The sequence below is a fragment of the Neoarius graeffei genome, chromosome 25 (assembly GCF_027579695.1).
Source record: "Neoarius graeffei isolate fNeoGra1 chromosome 25, fNeoGra1.pri, whole genome shotgun sequence".
In the NCBI taxonomy this organism is placed as follows: domain Eukaryota; kingdom Metazoa; phylum Chordata; class Actinopteri; order Siluriformes; family Ariidae; genus Neoarius; species Neoarius graeffei.
Window position 1 is genome coordinate 41,231,968 of NC_083593.1, and position 20,830 is coordinate 41,252,797.

Genomic DNA, 20,830 nt, shown 5'->3' on the forward strand with positions numbered 1-20,830 from the left:
TTGTTTGGTTTCCTGATCCCTGATTTCCTGTTTCTCGTCTTTGATTCTGCCGAGTCTACAATAGCCTGTTTGTGCCTCACTTGACCTATTGCCTGTTTCACTGTTTTACGATTTCACCTGCTGTTCTGGATTATTTCTGTCTTCACTTATATTAATAAATGCACCTTCTGCACTTACATCCGTCTCCCAACCATCTCTGACAGGATACTTCACACTCCCTGACAAAGAGAATGTGCATTCACCTGTTCATACACCATGTTCAGGAACAAGCTAATGTTAATGGCGCTAAAACAGCCACTATCAAATGGTGCAGCTGGAGTCTTATTCTCGGACTCGACTCGGATCAATAATGGACGCGACTCAAATTTTTTTTAATGACTCGGACTTGACTCGGACTTAAACACTGGAGACTCGAGACTGGACTCGGACTTGAGATTTAGTGACTCGACTACAACACTACAAATTGTCACAGTTGCTCGCTAACCCAGAAGTTTTACATCTCCGATGTGTGACGTCATGTTGTCTTGACAACCATGCAATATTGTAAACCATATTCAATGCTCATTCTCCACTGGGTAGAGTGACATAATACAGGTAGGATAAGCGATATGCGAACAATATTGCATACTATCAAACCAAATGAATGATTGAAACCCGTTAGAAGGGAATAGAATACATACGTTTTTATTCCATGGAAAAAGTGTCCTGTATGTTTAATAATAAATGATAATGCACAACATATTTTGCCCTGTGCCAGTTTAGTGACGCAACAATGCAGAATACTCACCCTACTGTTTTTTACTGACTCACAACAAAGAAGTTCACAAATTCACAGGCTGAAGTTCATCTAGATAAAGTCATCACAAAATGAAAGTAACCATGTCTTTCACAGCCCACATGCTTTCCCATTCAGTCCTTTGCTTTTGTATCAGGTGAATTTGATTTGCATTTGAGTTGACCTTTAGCTAAAAAGGAGAAGAGGTTTAGATTTTTGATGCACTTTAACAAGGCATCAAAAATGCTAAAGGAATGCTACAGCTAAACCATAGAAGACGGCAACTCTGAATTATCACAGTTATTAATTATTAATTAGTTATTATTATTGTGTTAGAGTCTACAGGTGAAATTCTGTCGACACAAAACCCTTCATCCAGTTTAACACTTCAGTCTTAAAGAAACACTTCTTACCCTATGATCAGACGAGCAGCAGACAAAGCAATAGGTGATCATTCGTTTTCTATCTGCATGCACTTGAGCAGTGATGTGTGACAAGTGACATTTGAATTGAGATTTTCTGAATTCTATGCAAATTAGATATGATACAGTAAAGCGACAAATCCAAACAACGGGCTCTAATGATTCCTCGGACAAGTACCATTGTGTGTGTGTGTGTGTGTGTGTGTGTGTGTGTGTGTGTGTGTGTGTGTGTGTGTGTGGTCTATTGTTTCTTCAGTTCTCCATTCACTGTTTTATTTCCTACCTGCAATTACTTCTTTTTTATTTTAATTTAGAATAATAAATTAGAATAATCTAATTTTCATAAGGCAACATCATTGGCTCTTTGGCTGAAATGGTGACGATTGAAGTCCTTGCATGTAGTATTTTGAACATCTGAATCTGAAGTTCAAGCCATTAAATACAACTTTAATTTGAAGTAATTCAATTACACAGAGCTGTCAGCTGTGTGCTCACAAGCAGGGTAGAGGATGTTCACATATCCAGTGGAAGTCGGTGGCAGGGCTACACTGGAACCCACTGCTTTCTAAAGTTGGGATCACAGGCTCCAAACTCTCAAAGACCTTGCAAGGGAGCTTCTGGCTCTGAAGAAAGACCAAGGCATAATGACCTGATGAGGTCCTGATGACCTCAGGAAATGCCAGTGATGATGTGTTCCAGTGCCTCCTAGGATGTCTCTTCGAATCAGTGGTGGGGCAAATCCATATGGAACCAGTGGCACTGAGTGTCAGTGGGGCATGTCACAGCCTTAGTCACTAGGTTGGTCTGTATGGCTCTTTAAACCACACTGATGATGTGTCCCAATGCATCCTGGGATGCATCTTTGGATCAAATCATCCTGCTTCTGCCTCTGGCTCCAAAGAGAGGACAACGTGTGGGGAAGGCAAGGATCTTAGACCTGGCTCTAGGGAGCAGTAGAGAGATGTTTCCACCACTGATCCACCAACTCAAGATGTTCCAGGGTTAAAGGAGAACTGAAGGCAAATTTTTTATTATCAAAATTCTACTTCTCTCATTTTATTAAATATAGGAATGCATTTTGACAGCTATTTTGTCACTGCTATAGCAAGTTATGAGTGTTTGAAATATGCTATGTAATATATATCAGTCCATATGCCAAAGCAATGGAATCCCTAAACGAGATTCATTGAGACTTGTGTGAGACATCATAGGACGGAAGTAAAACGTACAGCGGAAATCAAAGTGACCAACATCTGCCAATGTTGTCAAAAGACGCGCGCGCCCTCTTTCAAATGCTGATGTAATCAAGCCGGAAGTTTTGTTTGTTTTGATAGCGATCAGGAAAGTTTGAAAAAAGTAGGCAGTAATCGTCATTTAAACTCGTTTTTGTGCAATATTTTGTTTGGAAAACAGTTTTCAAAATGGTGGCACTGACACCTGGCTGACACTTCACGTTTCGAAGTCTTGCACAAGTCTCGTGAAGATTGCGCAGATAAGCGACACCTGCCATGGAGCAAACAAAGTAAATTCAACATGGCTAAAAACTGAATCGGCCGATAAGTATAATATTTAATTGCAATTAGTTGCCAATACGAGTCACGATATAAGGTTACTAAAACCGAAAATGTTATTGAATAACACGTTAATTAAGAAATAAAGCAAGTTTAAAAATGACTTCAGTTCTCCTTTAAAGGAGTGAAACATCAGTGAAGGGTGGCTCCTGGCTGATGACCCTGCACCCGGCACAATGACACCATCGGAGGTACATAAGGCACAAATGCCCAGCAGGTGGACTCATGGCCACTTGATTTCATTTACGAATTCAATTTCAGGCAATTTCTTATACCTACATTTACACTGTAGAGGCATATTTCTCATTCAGTACCTTTTAACTGGTTGTTACAAAGCCACAAGCAACAAGCGACTTTCTAGTGTGAATATGACATTAGGAAAATGAGTTAAATGTTGGATTATGGAAATTTCCCAAGGTGGCATTTGCTTTACAGTCATGCAGTGGTCTTTGTACTACTACTAAAACAACAACAACAAAAATTTTTTTTTTTTGGCATGACACCCTGCTGTAGAAAATTCTCTAGCTTGGTAGTAAGAACAATCAGATGTGGGTGGCACAGTGTCGTAGACTGTCACCTCACAGCAAAAAGGTTCTGGGTTCGAGCCCAGCAGCCAACGGGGGCCTTTCTGTGTGGAGTTTGCACGTTCTCCCCGCGTCTGTGTGGGTTTCCTCTGGGTGCTCCAGTTTCCTCCACAACTCAAAGACATGCGGTCCGGTTAACATGGTGCGGCCTTGGACTGAGGTGCCCTTGAGCAAGGCACCTAACTCCCAACTGCTCCCCGGGCACTGTTAGGATGGCTGCCCACTGCTCTGGGTACATGTGTGTGCTCATTGCTCATGTGTGTGTTAACTGCTTCAGATGGGTTACATGCAAAGAGGAATTTCACAAGTGCATGTGTGATGAATAAAGTTCTTCTTCTATATAAAAATCACATTGAGCTTGTCAGATCATGTTTGCATTGTTTCAAGATTTTTTTTTTTCTGCACAGGCTAAACATGAATGACAAGTTGTTAAGCACCCAGAGCTGCTTCTGTTAACACGGAAAGATTGCATGACATCCACCTAGCAGCAAAACTCTAAAAATAGTAACTAGCAATAAAACATTTACATTTAGCAACTAGTAAGTCAACAAAGAGAAAAGAAAAAAATCAAAAGGACATGATGTAAAATAGGGGCGGCATGATGGTGTAGTGGTTAGCGCTGTCGCCTCACAGCAAGAAGGTCCGGGTTCGAGCCCCGGGGCCGACGAGAGCCTTTCTGTGCGGAGTTTGCATGTTCTCCCCGTGTCCATGTGGGTTTCCTCCGGGTGCTCCGGTTTCCCCCAAAGACATGCAGGTTAGGTTAACTGGTGACTCTAAATTGACCGTGAGTGTGAATGGTTGTCTATGTGTCAGCCCTGTGATGACCTGGCGACTTGTCGAGGGTGTACCCTGCCTTTCGCCCGTAGTCAGCTGGGATAGGCTCCAGCTTGCCTGCGAACCTGTAGAACAGGATAAAGCGGCTAGAGATAATGAGATGAGATGATGTAAAATAGTCAGATGTAGGAATAAAAGTCAGTAAAAGGAAGAAAAAAACAGGACAGATTCAGGTATTACATTAAACTGAAATAATATTTCTGTCTATTAGCATCTAAGTGCTACTCAGCCCTTTGTCCCAGATCCTGCTGACTGGATATGAACTGATGAATTTAGTAAGTGAGTGTTTTCCATGATGCTACACAGATGTGTAGGTGAAATAATGTGAGCTAATTAAAAATCTGGATTTAATGAAACAAGAATCAGGCTCATTACTGTACTAAAGAACAAAGTATCAACCCTGTGAAGCTCTGCTTGTTTGTGATGCTGTTATACTGACAAAAATTAACGTGATTAGTTTTGGTGACTGATTTGGATTAGAATTAGTCAGTACTTACTTGTGTGGACTGATGGCTCTCTTCTGTGGACCAAAACAATATAATTTGTTCGCTGAAGGTTGATATCTGGATTAACTCTCACCAAACAGCTAGTGAGTAAAACAATGTGAAAATGGATTAGCATTTAATATACTGATCATTCTTTTGAACACTTCTTTCTGTTTCGTGGTACCATTTGATTTGTTATTGATTTGATATTTCATTCGTTATATTAAGGTCAATCACCCAAATACTATTTAAGATAGTAAAATTTATTTTTGTATATTTGTTTTAAAGAATCTGCTTACAGTAGGTATAAACATCCATCCATTATCTGTAGCTGCTTATCCTGTTCTACAGGGTCGCAGGCAAGCTGGAGCCTATCCCAGCTGACTACGGGCAAGAGGCGGGGTACACCCTGGACAAGTCACCAGGTCTGTGCAGTAGTTATAAACATATTCTGTATATTATATATAGCTTTTTATATATTAGCAAATACACTCACTGGCCACTTTAATAACAACTTGTTCTTGATTCTAAGATTCCTGTTCTTGGTGGGCAGGAGTGGAACCCAATGTGGTCTTCTGCTGTTGCATGCTGAGATGCTTTTCTGTTCACTACAGTTGTAAAGAGTTGCTATGAGTTACTATATCCTTCCTAGCCGCTCGAACCATCTCATCTCATCATCTCTAGCCGCTTTATCCTTCTACAGGGTCGCGGGCAAGCTGGAGCCTATCCCAGCTGACTACGGGCGAAAGGCGGGGTACACCCTGGACAAGTCGCCAGGTCATCACAGGGCTGACACATAGACACAGACAACCATTCACACTCACATTCACACCTACGGTCAATTTAGAGTCACCAGTTAACCTAACCTGCATGTCTTTGGACTGTGGGGGAAACCGGAGCACCCGGAGGAAACCCACGCGGACACGGGGAGAACATGCAAACTCCGCACAGAAAGGCCCTCGCCGGCCACGGGGCTCGAACCCGGACCTTCTTGCTGTGAGGCGACAGCGCTAACCACTACACCACCGTGCCGCCCCCGCTCGAACCAATCTGGCCATTTTCCTCTGACCTCTCTTATCAACAAGGTTCTTCCACCCACAGAACCGTCACTCAATCTATGTTTTATTTTTGTTGTTGTTGTTCTTCGCACCATTCTGTGTAAACTCTAGAGACTGTTGTGTGTGAAAACCCCAGAAGATCAACAGTTTCTGAAATACTCAAACCAGTCCATCTGGCTCAAACCAACACCCATGCCACAATGAAAGTCACAGAGATCACAATAATTTTTCCCATTCTGATGTTTGAAGTGAACATAAACTGAAGTTCTTGATTTGTATCTGGATGTTTTGATGCATTGTGCTGCTGTCAAGGGATCGGCTGATTAGATATCTGCATAAAACAGCAGGTGGATGGGTGTACCTAATAAAGTTGTGGATGAGTGTATATGGATCATAGTAACTCGCTAGATCATACACTGAAAAAACTTGTTATATGCTTTGATGGCTAACGTATATATATGGTAAATATTTTTGGGGCAGGTTATAATGTCCACTTTGTCTTATCGTTTTGGCCATTAAAAAAGAAAATACTCTAACACATGATCCATTTCACATCTACAAGGTATTGAATATATGATATGAGATGGATAATGCTTCTATCTTATTCTAAACAGGCATGACTTAACCTTCTGTCAAGTTTGACTGAAACCATTTTAATAACATGCTTGATAATTTGGGACACGCATCGTAATGAGTTTAGGCCTTTAGTATCATCCTCAATTAAACATTTTTAAAAAATCATTTATAGCATATTTATTCATTGCACCAATCCATCACATTTCAAAAACAGGATCTCTGAATTCATCAACAACATATTCCAATTTTTAATTAACATTCTAGATTAAATAAATTCACTACATACAGTATTACGATCCTATCAGATATTTATCAATGCAATAACAACAATAACAAGGTTTAGAAAATCTTCTCAGAAAATCTCATCTCATTATCTCTAGCCGCTTTATCCTGTTCTACAGGGTCGCAGGCAAGCTGGAGCCTATCCCAGCTGACTACAGGCGAAAGGCGGGGTACACCCTGGACAAGTCACCAGGTCATCACAGGGCTGACACATAGACACAGACAACCATTCACACTCACATTCACACCTACGCTCAATTTAGAGTCACCAGTTAACCTAACCTGCATGTCTTTGGACTGTGGGGGAAACCGGAGCACCCGGAGAAAACCCAAGCGGACACAGGGAGAACATGCAAACTCCGCACAGAAAGGCCCTCGCCGGCCTTCTCAGAAAATATTTTCCAAATTAATAGCCATCATTTCTAAAATTCATTGACTTAAAAAAAATCACAGTAGAAACCACCACTGAAAGGAACGTAATATCTTCATAAATATATCTCGGATAGCAGCATAATGCAGGGCTGAAAGAAAATGAACATCAATATCTACAACCCCGATTCCAAAAAAGTTGGGACAAAGTACAAATTGTAAATAAAAACGGAATGCAATAATTTACAAATCTCAAAAACTGATATTGTATTCACAATAGAACATAGACAACATATCAAATGTCGAAAGTGAGACATTTTGAAATTTCATGCCAAATATTGGCTCATTTGAAATTTCATGACAGCAACACATCTCAAAAAAGTTGGGACAGGGGCAATAAGAGGCTGGAAAAGTTAAAGGTACAAAAAAGGAACAACTGGAGGACCAAATTGCAACTCATTAGGTCAACTGGCAATAGGTCATTAACATGACTGGGTATAAAAAGAGCATCTTGGAGTGGCAGCGGCTCTCAGAAGTAAAGATGGGAAGAGGATCACCAATCCCCCTAATTCTGTGCCGACAAATTGTGGAGCAATATCAGAAAGGAGTTTGACAGTGTAAAATTGCAAAGAGTTTGAACATATCATCATCTACAGTGCATAATATCATCAAAAGATTCAGAGAATCTGGAAGAATCTCCGTGCATAAGGGTCAAGGCCGGAAAACCATACTGGGTGCCCGTGATCTTCGGGCCCTTAGACGGCACTGCATCACATACAGGTATGCTTCTGTATTGAAAATCAGAAAATGGACTCAGGAATATTTCCAGAGAACATTATCTGTGAACGCAATTCACCGTGCCATCCGCCGTTGCCAGCTAAAACTCTATAGTTCAAAGAAGAAGCCGTATCTAAACATGATCCAGAAGTGCAGACATTTTCTCTGGGCCAAGGCTCATTTAAAATGGACTGTGGCAAAGTGGAAAACTGTTCTGTGGTCAGACGAATCAAAATTTGAAGTTCTTTATGGAAATCAGGGACGCCGTGTCATTCGGACTAAAGAGGAGAAGGACAACCCAAGTTGTTATCAGCACTCAGTTCAGAAGCCTGCATCTCTGATGGTATGGGGTTGCATTAGTGCGTGTGGCATGGGCAGCTTACACATCTGGAAAGACACCATCAATGCTGAAAGGTATATCCAGGTTCTAGAGCAACATATGCTCCCATCCAGACGACGTCTCTTTCAGGGAAGACCTTGAATTTTCCAACATGACAATGCCAAACCACATACTGCATCAATTACAGCATCATGGCTGTGTAGAAGAAGGGTCCAGGTACTGAACTGGCCAGCCTGCAGTCCAGATCTTTCACCCATAGAAAACATTTGGCGCATCATAAAACGGAAGATACGACAAAAAAGACCTAAGACAGTTGAACAACTAGAATCCTACATTAGACAAGAATGGGTTAACATTCCTATCCCTAAACTTGAGCAACTTGTCTCCTCAGTCCCCAGACGTTTACAGACTGTTGTAAAGAGAAAAGGGGATGTCTCACAGTGGTAAACATGGCCTTGTCCCAACTTTTTTGAGATGTGTTGTTGTCATGAAATTTAAAATCACCTAATTTTTCTCTTTAAATGATACATTTTTTCAGTTTAAACATTTGATATGTCATCTATGTTCTATTCTGAATAAAATATGGAATTTTGAAACTTCCACATCATTGCATTCCGTTTTTATTTACAATTTGTACTTTGTCCCAACTTTTTTGGAATCGGGGTTGTAAAATGATATGAATTTAATAGTCCACACCAATAACATTTTTTTCATTAGTTTTTGAGGACTTTTTACTGGTACAGTGGTGCTTGAAAGTTTGTGAACCCTTTAGAATTTTTTGTATTTCTGCATAAATATGACCTAAAACATCATCAGATTTTCACACAAGTCCTAAAAGTAAATAAAGGGAACCCAATTAAACAAATGAGACAAAAAATATTATACTTAGTCATTTAGTTATTGAGGAAAATGATCCAATATTACATATCTGTGAGTGGCAAAAGTATGTGAACCTTTGCTTTCAGTATCTGGTGTAACCCCATTGTGCAGCAATAACTGCAACTAAACGTTAAACCAAAAAATTCTATTTTGGTCTCATCTGTCCACAAAACATTTTTCAATAGCCTTCTGGTTTGTCCACGTGATCTTTAGCAAACTGCAGACGAGCAGCAATGTTCTTTTTGGAGAGCAGTGGCTTTCTCCTTGCAACCCTGCCATGCACACCATTGTTGTTCAGTGTTCTCCTGATGGTGGACTCATGAACATGAACATTAGCCAATGTGAGAGAGGCCTTCAGTTGCTTAGAAGTTACCCTGGGGTCCTTTGTGACCTCGCCGACTATTACACGCCTTGCTCTTGGAGTGATCTTTGTTGGTTGACCACTCCTGGGGAGGGTAACAATGGTCTTGAATTTCTTCCATTTGTACACAATCTGTCTGAATGTGGATTGGTGGAGTCCAAACACTTTAGAGATGGTTTTGTAACCTTTTCCAGTCTGATGAGCATCAACAACGCTTTTTCTGAGGTCCTCAGAAATCTCCTTTGTTTGTGCCATGATACACTTCCACAAACGAGTTGTGAAGATCAGACTTTGATAGATCCCTGTTCTTTAAATAAAACAGGGTGACCACTCACACCTGATTGTCATCCCATTGATTGAAAACACCTGACTCTAATTTCACCTTCAAATTAACTGCTAATCCTAGAGGTTCACATACTTTTGCCACTCACAGATATGTAATATTGGATCATTTTCCTCAATAAATAAATGACCATGTACAATATTTTTGTCTCATTTGTTTAACTGGATTCTCTTTATCTACTTTTAGGACTTGTGTGAAAATCTGATGATGTTTTAGGTCATATTTATGCAGAAATATAGAAAATTCTCAAGGGTTCACAAACTTTCAAGCACCACTGTACGTTCTCTCCCTCCGTATCTATGTCTCTTTGGTGCTTTTCTACTTTGCAATAAATGTATCACAGCTGGCTATGAGTTAACTTACTTATAAAAAGCAAGGGCTCAGTGACAACTTTTAAATAGCCAGATAACAAACAGGAAATGCTCCTCTGCCAATTTACCTAATGTCTCATCTCATCTCATCTCATCTCATTATCTCTAGCCACTTTATCCTGTTCTACAGGGTCGCAGGCAAGCTGGAGCCTATCCCAGCTGACTACGGGTGAAAGGCGGGGTACACCCTGGACAAGTCGCCAGGTCATCACAGGACTGACACATAGACACAGACAACCATTCACACTCACATTCACACCTACGGTCAATTTAGAGTCACCAGTTAACCTAACCTGCATGTCTTTGGACTGTGGGGGAAACCAGAGCACCCGGAGGAAACCCACGCGGACACGGGGAGAACATGCAAACTCTGCACAGAAAGGCCCTCGTCGGCCACGGGGCTTGAACCCGGACCTTCTTGCTGTAAGACGACAGCGCTAACCACTACACCACCGTGCCACCCTAAATTCAGCTTATATAATAAAACTAATTTGACAATATCATACTCTCAGAAAATAAAGTACATTATTGTACCTTTAGGGCTACAATGGCTTGTCACTGACACAGTACCATCTAAGGTACTTATTTGTACCCTTTATATACCACTTAGGAACATATATTTACATTTTTGACCCTAAAAAGGCACACATAGTTACCTTGAGGTCCAATAATGAGCCCTTAGGGATACATTAGTGTAGACTGTACCTTGAGGGACAGAAATGGACTCCTACTGTATCCTATTTCTAACAGTGCATCATAGAGAAGTGGATAATAATTAGACCAAGTCAGAGAGGAGGAAAAACAGTATATGACAATATGGAATATAAAAGAATGTAGGACCTCTGTAACAAAGCAAAGTATGTTAAAATCAGTTGAATATAAAGGGCATTATCTGAGTTTTTTTTTTTTTTTAGCATTGTATTGAGGTATTTCACTCACGTGACCAAGTCATGTGACGCTGCCATTTTGGACGGCACGGCTCGAATCAGTTTGAATGCGAGGAAGGCGACAAATGAAAAACATACAAGAAAAAGGAGCGAGATGCAGAAAACACCTTCACTATCCAGCGACGTAGGGCATTTACAGGGCGAGCAGAGGGAGAGGTATTTGCAAAAATGGAGGTTAGCAGGCTTGGAGAACGACGTTTACCTGCTTCCACCAGGATTGTTCACTGACAGCTAAGATTTGTTCACATTTTCATTTACTTTCGGTCCTCAGGATAAACAAAATGTTATTAAATGTCATTGAAATAACTTCTTAGTCTGTTGAGACATGGCCCGTTATAAGTTTTTCCTTTACTGTATTTACTAGTTTACTGAGCGTGCTCCGGGGCTGGCTGGCGCTAGCTAGCGCTCCGGGGCTGGCTGGCTAGCTAGCGCTCCGGGGCTGGCTGGCTGGCTGGCTAGTGCTCCGGGGCTGGCTGGCTGGCTGGCTAGTGCTCCGGGGCTGGCTGGCTGGCTGGCTGGCTAGTGCTCCGGGGCTGGCTGGCTGGCTAGTGCTCCGGGGCTGGCTGGCTGGCTAGCGCTCCGGGGCTGGCTGGCTAGCTAGCGCTCCGGGGCTGGCTGGCTGGCTGGCTAGCGCTCCGGGGCTGGCTGGCTGGCTGGCTAGCGCTCCGGGGCTGGCTGGCTGGCTGGCTGGCTAGCACTTCGGGGCTGGCTGGCTGGCTGGCTAGCACTCCGGGGCTGGCTGGCTGGCTAGCTAGCGCTCCGGGGCTGGCTGGCTGGCTAGCTAGCGCTCCGGGGCTGGCTGGCTGGCTAGCTAGCGCTCCGGGGCTGGCTGGCTGGCTAGCTAGCGCTCCGGGGCTGGCTGGCTGGCTGGCTAGCTAGCGCTCCGGGGCTGGCTGGCTGGCTGGCTAGCTAGCGCTCCGGGGCTGGCTGGCTGGCTGGCTGGCTAGCTAGTGCTCCGGGGCTGGCTGGCTAGCTAGCGCTCCGGGGCGGGCTGGCTAACGCTCCGGGGCTGGCTGGCTAGCTAGCGCTCCGGGGCTGGCTGTCTGGCTAGCTAGCGCTCCGGGGCTGGCTGGCTGTCTAGCTAGCGCTCCGGGGCTGGCTGGCTGGCTAGCTAGCGCTCCGGGGCTGGCTGGCTGGCTGGCTAGCTAGCGCTCTGGGGCTGGCTGGCTGGCTGGCTGGCTAGCTAGCGCTCCGGGGCTGGCTGGCTGGCTGGCTAGCTAGCGCTCCGGGGCTGGCTGGCTGGCTGGCTAGCTAGCGCTCCGGGGCTGGCTGGCTGGCTGGCTAGCTAGCGCTCCGGGGCTGGCTGGCTAGCTAGTGCTCCGGGGTGGGCTGGCTAACGCTCCAGGGCTGGCTGGCTAGCGCTCTGGGGCTGGCTGGCTGGCTAGCGCTCCGGGGCTGGCTGGCTGGCTAGCGCTCCGGGGCTGGCTGGCTAGCTAGCGCTCCGGGGCTGGCTGGCTAGCTAGCGCTCCGGGGCTGGCTGGCTAGCTAGCGCTCCGGGGCTGGCTGGCTAGCTAGCGCTCTGGGGCTAGCTAGCTAGCACTCCGGGGCTGGCTGGCTAGCGCTCCGGGGCTGGCTGGCTGGCTGGCTAGCTAGCGCTTCGGGGCTGGCTAGCTAGCGCTCCGGGGCTGGCTGGCTCAGTAAACTAGTAAATCCAGTAAAGGAAAAACTTGAGACTGAAAGGTTTTAACAGTCATCCAAATGACTGAACGTAAACATTGCTACAGTAACATACCAGCTACTGTTGTTGACATTAGCTAGCTTGCCGTCCAAAATGGCGGACACCGGGGCGTCACGTGACCCTGTGACGTCAGGTAAAATACCTCAATAGCCACACCTTTTCTGACGATTGAATTTGCCCCTTCCAATATGGCAGACGCAATTACATATAGCGGAAGTTTGTATGAGGCGCTAATGCGCCACACAGGCTACTATTCTCTTATAGCTATGCTTTCAGTAGCCTGCAACGATTCTTTCAAGTAGTCTGGGTTTTTTTTGTACCCTTTCTGTGTTGTTTTTAATGAAACTTTGTAGAAATATATAAATAGCAAAACAAAAACACCACCAAACAATCTCTTCTTCTTTATGAAATGTTTGAGAAGGATCTGTGTGTCGCACTATTTAGAATCCGCCACGCCCTATTCTCGGGTATAAAGGTTCCACTTGACTGTAGCGCCGCAGCTGCTCGGAGGTGACCTGGGTTTATAATGTGCTGATGTAAGGATGAGCCTGAATATCAGCCCCAAGGTGTACTAAATCCAGCTGGAATGTAATGGCGACCGCCTTCTGAGAACCGAGAGTGTAGTCCAGGTGGCGCAAGGCCACCGTGTAGCTCCTTGTCACGTGACTCATGAGTGTACTGCTCCAGCCTGAGGCCATGCGGTTCAAAACCCACTCAATAACACACACACACAGAGGCCACGTTTCTACTCTGCTGCTAGTTACACAGTGTTCTGTTCTCAAATAGTATTTGAATAAAGCTACACTACTGTTCAAAAGTTTGGGGTCACCCAGACAATTTTGTGTTTTCCATGAAAAGTCACACTTTTATTTCCCACCATAAGTTGTAAAATGGATAGAAAATATAGTCAAGACATTTTTCTGGCCATTTTGAGCATTTAATCGACCCCACAAATGTGATGCTCCAGAAACTCAATCTGCTCAAAGGAAGGTCAGTTTTATATAGGGTGACCACCGACAAGTCTGTAAGTTAGGACACTTGTGTCCAAAAGTGAGGACAAAGGCCCTAAAGTTAGGACACCGTCGCGTTACGGGGGGGGGGGGGGGGGGGGGTGTAAGAAAAACTTATTTTAAAAAAACGTATGAAGTCAATATATATTTATTAACTTGGAACACCTATCAAAAAGAGAAATGTGGAAAATGATGGTCAAGACCATGTCAACAAGAAACAAAACATCACTGTAAAGTCACTGTAAAGAGTTGTGTCCATCTATAGACACTGAAAAAACAGTCTTTGCCATGCCATCGGCCAACATATTTATTCACTTGAAAATGACCATCAAAAAGAAAAAAAATGAAAAATCTAAAAATGAGTCAAGAAACATGTAGGCCTACTGTCATTTAGCCTACTATACTGGCCTTGGCTTATCCACAGGAACTAAACTAAAAACAAAACATTGTTATGTTCATTTATGCTCATCCAAAAAAAATATCAAAAAGAAAAACATGAAAAATGACAGTCAACCATGTCATTTACATTTGGCCTATAACCTTACCTGTCAACTTTTGCAGAGCAGTCTAAACTCCTGTACGAGTGATGGTGTTTAATGGTGTGGAACAATTAGTCAGCTCAGCAGCAGTGGTTTTGTCATCGATTGGGGTTGGTAGAGCTGGGGCAAAAAATGATGCTAAAGATGACTGTCCAGCACTGCTGGCATTCTCTCTGTGGTGGTCTGTGTCCGCGTGTCTGTCTATCGCACCTTTACCTCTGCTCCCCACATCAATGTCAATGCGACAGAGCTTGCAGAAGGAGAAGTGTTCTCCTTTTTGGCTCTTGACGACAAAATGATGCTCTAAGCACCAAGCATTTTTAAAGGATGTCTTTCGTTTCGGCATGAGTATTGTTCAACAGCATGCGTGCCAACATCCATAGGTTTTTCCGTACAAACATTCGCACTGCGCGCACAGCTCGGAGGAGCAAAAATCAGTCAATCGCGTGAGCGCAGCTTTTGAGTGACAGCAGCTTCCAGACAATCAGAGGCTGCATAGGCTCCATCAGCTGCGCGCGCAGCGCGAATGTTTGTATACGAGAAATCCCTGTAGGCTATCTTTGCCTGTATGTCATCGCAGAATAGCAAGCGTAAATAATGGGTGGGGATTTGTGACGATTGATGCAACGGTGGCGGCTGAGGGTCCGAAATGAGGACAAAATGTAAAAAGTGAGGACGCGTGACAGACGTCCGGACAGACGGCTCTAAAACCGGACTGTCCGGACGAAATCCGGACGAATGGTCACCCTAGTTTTATAGCTTATCTAAAGAGCTCAACTGTTTTCAGCTGTGCTAACATGATTGTACAAGGGTTTTCTAATCATCCATTAGCCTTCTGAGGCAATGAGCAAACACATTGTACCATTAGAACACTGGAGTGAGAGTTGCTGGAAATGGGCCTCTATACACCTATGGAGATATTGCACCAAAAACCACACATTTGCAGCTAGAATAGTCATTTACCACATTAGCAATGTATAGAGTGTATTTCTGATTAGTTTAAAGTGATCTTCATTGAAAAGAACAGTGCTTTTCTTTCAAAAATAAGGGCATTTCAAAGTGACCCCAAACTTTTGAACGGTAGTGTATATGACTGTGATTGACTAACAATAGTCCTAATAAATGACACACTGTATATCACTCATTATAATGACCATGATCTAAAGGAGCATGATCAGTTTTGATTAAATTCTGAGTTGACTTTTTTCTTGTTGTTTTAACATCAACATGTTGGTCTATTTTCTCTTTGGTTAATGGTTTCCTCCAAAATATAACCTACAATGCCATTCAACTACCTGCTGATAACAACACTAGTAAAATGAACCTTTATTGCTTCATATCTACCAGGGGCGTCAGAATACATGTGCATCAGTGAGAACGGGGATGAGAGTGTAGTGAAGATGCAAGGAGTAGACGTAAAGAAAGTTGGTGTATTCAAGTACCTGGGGTCAACTGTGCAGGAAAATGGGGGCTGCGATAGTGAGGTGAGAAAGAGAGTGCAAGCAGGGTGGAGCAGTCGGAGAAGGATTTCGGGAGTCATTTGTGATAGGAAACTCCCAGCAAAAGTGAAAGGTAAGATGTATAAGACAGTAGTAAGACCAGCTGTGATGTATGGATTGGAGACCTTAACGAAGAAGCAGGAGGCAAAGTTGAAGGTGGCGGAGTTGAGGATGTTAAGGTTTGCAATGGGAGGTTGGACAGGATAAGGAACGAGCACATCAGAGGGACAGCACATGTGGAGAGCTTGGGAATTAAGCTAAGAGAGATGAGACTGAGAAGGTACGGGCACATCCTGAGAAGAGATGCAGAGCATGTTGGAAGGAGAATGTTGAGGATGGAGCTGCCCGGCACACGAAAATGAGGAAGGCCAAAGAGGAGATACATGGATGTGGTGAGAGAGGACATGAAAGTGGCAGGTGTGGTAGAGAAGGATGCGGAAGACAGGGAGCAATGGAGATGAAAGATCCGCTGTGGTGACCCCTAATCGGGAGCAGCCAAAAGAAGAAGAAGATCTACCAGGGGCATAGTTAGGATTTTTCAGGATGTGTGTGTCACACACTGACTGGCAGCCTGAGTACATTATGTAATAAAAAAATAATTACCATTGCTAGTTTTAGGTAGCTTAGAAACCGGCTCTTCCATTATTGCCGTTTATTTTATGTTTTCTTGATGTTGTTTTCTAGAAGCGGCACACTAAAACTTAGCTTTGAAGCCACAAAATGCAACTCATCTCATCTCATCTCATGCCGCTTTATCCTGTTCTACAGGGTTGCAGGCAAGCTGGAGCCTATCCCAGCTGACTACGGGCGAAAGGCGGGGTACACCCTGGACAAGTCGCCAGGTCATCACAGGGCTGACACATAGACACAGACAACCATTCACACTCACATTCACACCTACGGTCAATTTAGAGTCACCAGTTAACCTAACCTGCATGTCTTTGGACTGTGGGGGAAACCGGAGCACCCGGAGGAAATCCACGCGGACACGGGGAGAACATGCAAACTCCGCACAGAAGGGCCCTCGCCGGCCACGGGGCTCGAACCCGGACCTTCTTGCTGTGAGGCGACAGCGCTAACCACTACACCACCGTGCCACCCCGCCACAAAATGCAACTTTGATGGAAAAAAATATATAATAAATTGTTTACCTTTCTTCACGTCGAAAGAAGGAGGAAAGTTTTGCTTGTTTTGACATGGCGAATTATTAACACAAAGAGGAAATACTCGTAATTCGCAACTAAAAAGACTGCAGCTACACTGGCAGCTTGACCATGCTTTCTAGTGCGATCGTGTTGCACTTGCGCAGAACTGTGTCAGTCCTGCGCGCCTTAGCTCGTGCACCTGAAGGCGCGCCTCGGGCTGCGCGCACACCTAACGAGCTCCAACACGCGCGCAAAGAACACCTGTCTTTAATCAATGAACTATGTTTAGGCTATTTAAGGACTGCACCCATGCAAGGACGACGTGAAGTATTACACTGCATCTAGTGTGCCTTAGAGAGCCTTGTTTCCTGTCCCTGTTCTTGTTGACCTCCTGGTTTTTCGACTCCTGTTTCTCGTCCCTTGATCTTGTATAGTTTTGCCTCTGATATTCTGTCCATGCCTTGATTGACCTCCTGCCTGTGTCCTCAATTACGACTTTGCCTGCTGTTTCGGACTGTTTGCCTGTTGTGTGCGTTTCATGCACTTTATGCTCATATCGCACTGTGTATTATTTAACATATCTGCACTTGCATCCGCCTCTCCTGCACACACTCTGACAAATTGGGTTTTCGTGCCCAAACCACCGGAAGTCCGTACAAGGTTATAGAAACCCTAATGAGACTGAGGTGACAATCTAATTAAAAAAAAAAATGTTAGAAAAATTACAGTGGGTGCTTTTCTAATATTCTTATGCAGCTATTGAAAAAATGTATGGTCCGACAAAGGGGGGAGGGGTTACGGGCACCCCAGGACACCCCACCCCCCCAGCTATGCCCCTGTCTACCTATATACATCGATGCAGCAGCACTTTAGTCCATCCAGCTCTTTCATTACCTCATCTGTACACTCTGCACAAGCAGATTAGCTTTCAACTTTTTATCGCTGTCAACACCATCATGAATGCCCTCTCATATCACTAACTTGCTGAGTAGAGTCTGTGCCATAAGTGTTCTATAGCCGCATTGCTTTCTGGAACGTTGAGCCCAATGTTTGCAGTCTCTACTACTTTTCATTAATATGACATTGAATATTGCTGGAAAATGAACAGTGAGAAAATAAGCAGTTGCTCTTTTGTTTTTAGGAGCTAACAGTGAAACCTGGCTGTTATCCTTTATATTTGATCATCTATTAAATGCCATTGCGATTATACTAACATTGTCTTCGTGTGACATCAGCGACTTCTCATGGGAATAAGGAAAATACAGCACCAACCAAGAAATTAGCACAAGAATTCGTAAACACTTCAACAGTTAGTTCTGGTCCAGTAGTTTGACTGGTTGAGTCCATTCCAAGAGTGCTTATATTTTCTGTAACTGTGCACTGGAATATTGCACTGTGTGTATCGCACTGCTTGTCTGTGTTCACTATGTAAAATTCCACCTCCTAGTTACTACAGTAGTGTTCGTGACATCATCAGCAGACAATACTTTTCAGGAATAAAACTTTTGCCTTAAAATATGAAAGAAGGGATGGCGATTTAATAGGAATGTACAAATTAACGTGAGCTAGCTAGCCATCTCGCTGATGTGAGTGTGTATATATGGTGTATGTAAAGTGGAAGTAGCTTCTTTCCACTAGTGGAAACAGAACATGTGGCCATATCATGTCTGAACTGTCATGTGACTTACTCAATATTACTTTCTTGTTTATAGAACTGTTGTATAAAAGCAATATCATACTCATAATCATGGAGTTATGGTGAATATCGGCACAGCTATCATTACCTACAGTCAAAAGGATACATGCCAATATACTTGCTCATGCGACAATGCTTAAATATAAACATGTTTAATGTGCTTTAGCATGTAGTTGTCCTTTAAAGTTGTGTTCAACAAAACATAATTTGTCATCATTTTCACCGACATCAAGTGTTTCCTTGTTCATGTAATGGCAGTGGTATTTACTTTGAATATAGCCTCAACATTTTATTTTTTTTTTACTTTTTTTGTAGAATATCTACTGTCTTCAAATCTTACCACAGCATTGGTTATAAACAGAATTGTGTTATAAATATATGTCTTGCTAACCCAGTGAGACATCTATCTTTTCATATCTATAGCTGAAAAAAGCTCAAATGATTGCACTACCTATTACCAAGTGACTCACTGTTTGCTCTGGTTGACGTCAGCTTTTCTGAGAAAATTGATGCAGTGAACCTTTGATTATAAATTTGCCAGATGAATGTGACATTTGGATGGAATAATGGAGCTATGACTATGGACTGGCATCATGACAGGGGAAAGAACTGGATAAAATCATGTTAAATCATGTTCACATGAAAAAAAAATCATCACGTGATGTGTGCTTGTCTGTTTAGGGGCCGTCATACAAAGCTTTGTGTATATGTAGAATGTTTAATGAGAAGAAGATAATAATAGATGCCTTTAGAGATTGGCGCACTCAACTCTGTGCGAAAAGTCAGAGGATGCTGGAACAACATTTAAGACAAGTCAATTATATTGGCTTAAGTGACGAAAGAAAGGAAATTATTCATCCTGTTAGTAAGCTTTAGTGGTAGGCAAACAGTTGAAATGTCAGATAAGCTCAGGTTAGCTCACAGTTGGAGTTGTGGATTGATCAATAGTTCTCTTCATGTGATAGAAATGAATTATTTAAGGAACTGCAGTTGCATTTGTCTTTCTGCCAAACTACATACTAGTATATCCTGCAGATCCTGTGATAAGAATTTGCTGAGTATAGTTGGAATCTTAGCTTGTGCATTTTCACAGTAATTGAACAGGAAATAAAAAAAAAAGGGGGACTGTTAGATTTGATACAGAAAATTTAGCAAATAAAAGAATAAAAAAAAGGATCGGTGTTTTTCATTTGCGATTAAAATAAGCAAATGTAATAGAAGAGAAAAATAAGGAAAAAATCCATACTGACTTTCAATATTTATAATCAATACATGTCCTTCAATTGCACAAAAAATTATTAATAATTATTATACATACAGGACACTTTTTCAATGGAATAAAAAAACATGCATTCTATTCCTTTCTAGCCGGTTTCATTCATTGGTTTGACAGCATGCAATATTGTTAGCATATTGCTTATCCTACGTGTATTACATCACTCTGCCCCAATGGAGAATGAGCATTGAATATGGTTTACGCTATTGCATGGTTGTCAAGACAACATGACGTCACACATTAGAGATGATGTGAATATTCAATGAGAGAGTTTTCTCTTTACTGTTTAAGCAACACCCCCCGTTCTTAACTTTTTGTAAAATCTATAATTGTTCCATCGAATGTGTATGGATAATAATAATAAAATTGGCTGGCTTTTTTTGTGGTATATCAGCTATATTCCAGGCGGCACGATGGTGTAGTGGTTAGCACTGTCGCCTCACAGCAAGAAGGTCCGGGTTTGAGCCCTGTGGCCGGAGAGGGCCTTTCTGTGTGGAGTTTGCATGTTCTCCCCGTGTCCACATGGGTTTCCTCCGGGTGCTCCGGTTTCCCCCACAATCCAAAGACATGCAGGTTAGGTTAACTGGTGACTCTAAATTGACCGTGAGTGTGAATGGTTGTCTGTGTCTATGTGTCAGCCCTGTGATGACCTGGCAACTTGTCCAGGGTGTACCCCGCCTTTCGCCCGTAGTCAGCTGGGATAGGCTCCAGCTTGCCTGCGACCCTGTAGAACAGGATAAAGCGGCTAGAGATAATGAGATGAGATGAGATCAGATATATTCCATTCAGTTAGCATGATATTGAACGAGTCGAAGATGACATGCTTGATGAATGGAATATATCTGATATACAGTGGTGCTTGAAAGTTTGTGAACCCTTTAGAATTTTCTATATTTCTGCACAAATATGACCTAAAACGTCATCAGATTTTCACACAAGTACTAAAAGTAGATAAAGAGAACCCAGTTAAACAAATGAGACAAAAATATTATACTTGGTCATTTAGTTATTGA

At 43.0% G+C, this 20,830-nt stretch overlaps 1 protein-coding gene across 2 annotated transcripts in view; it reads right to left on the bottom strand.

Moving 5' to 3' along the window:
* Positions 1-20,830, bottom strand: part of LOC132872969 (tyrosine-protein kinase SYK-like) — an 85,358-nt gene that overhangs the window by 33,935 nt on the left and 30,593 nt on the right. Inside the window, exon 1 of one of the 2 annotated variants that reach the window (XR_009651513.1) lies at positions 4,684-4,768. The exons of the other annotated variant lie outside the window; for it this stretch is intronic. The gene's annotated coding sequence lies outside the window, so the exon portion shown is untranslated. Of the gene's footprint in view, positions 1-4,683; positions 4,769-20,830 lie in introns of those variants that run through there. 2 annotated transcript variants of the gene reach the window in all.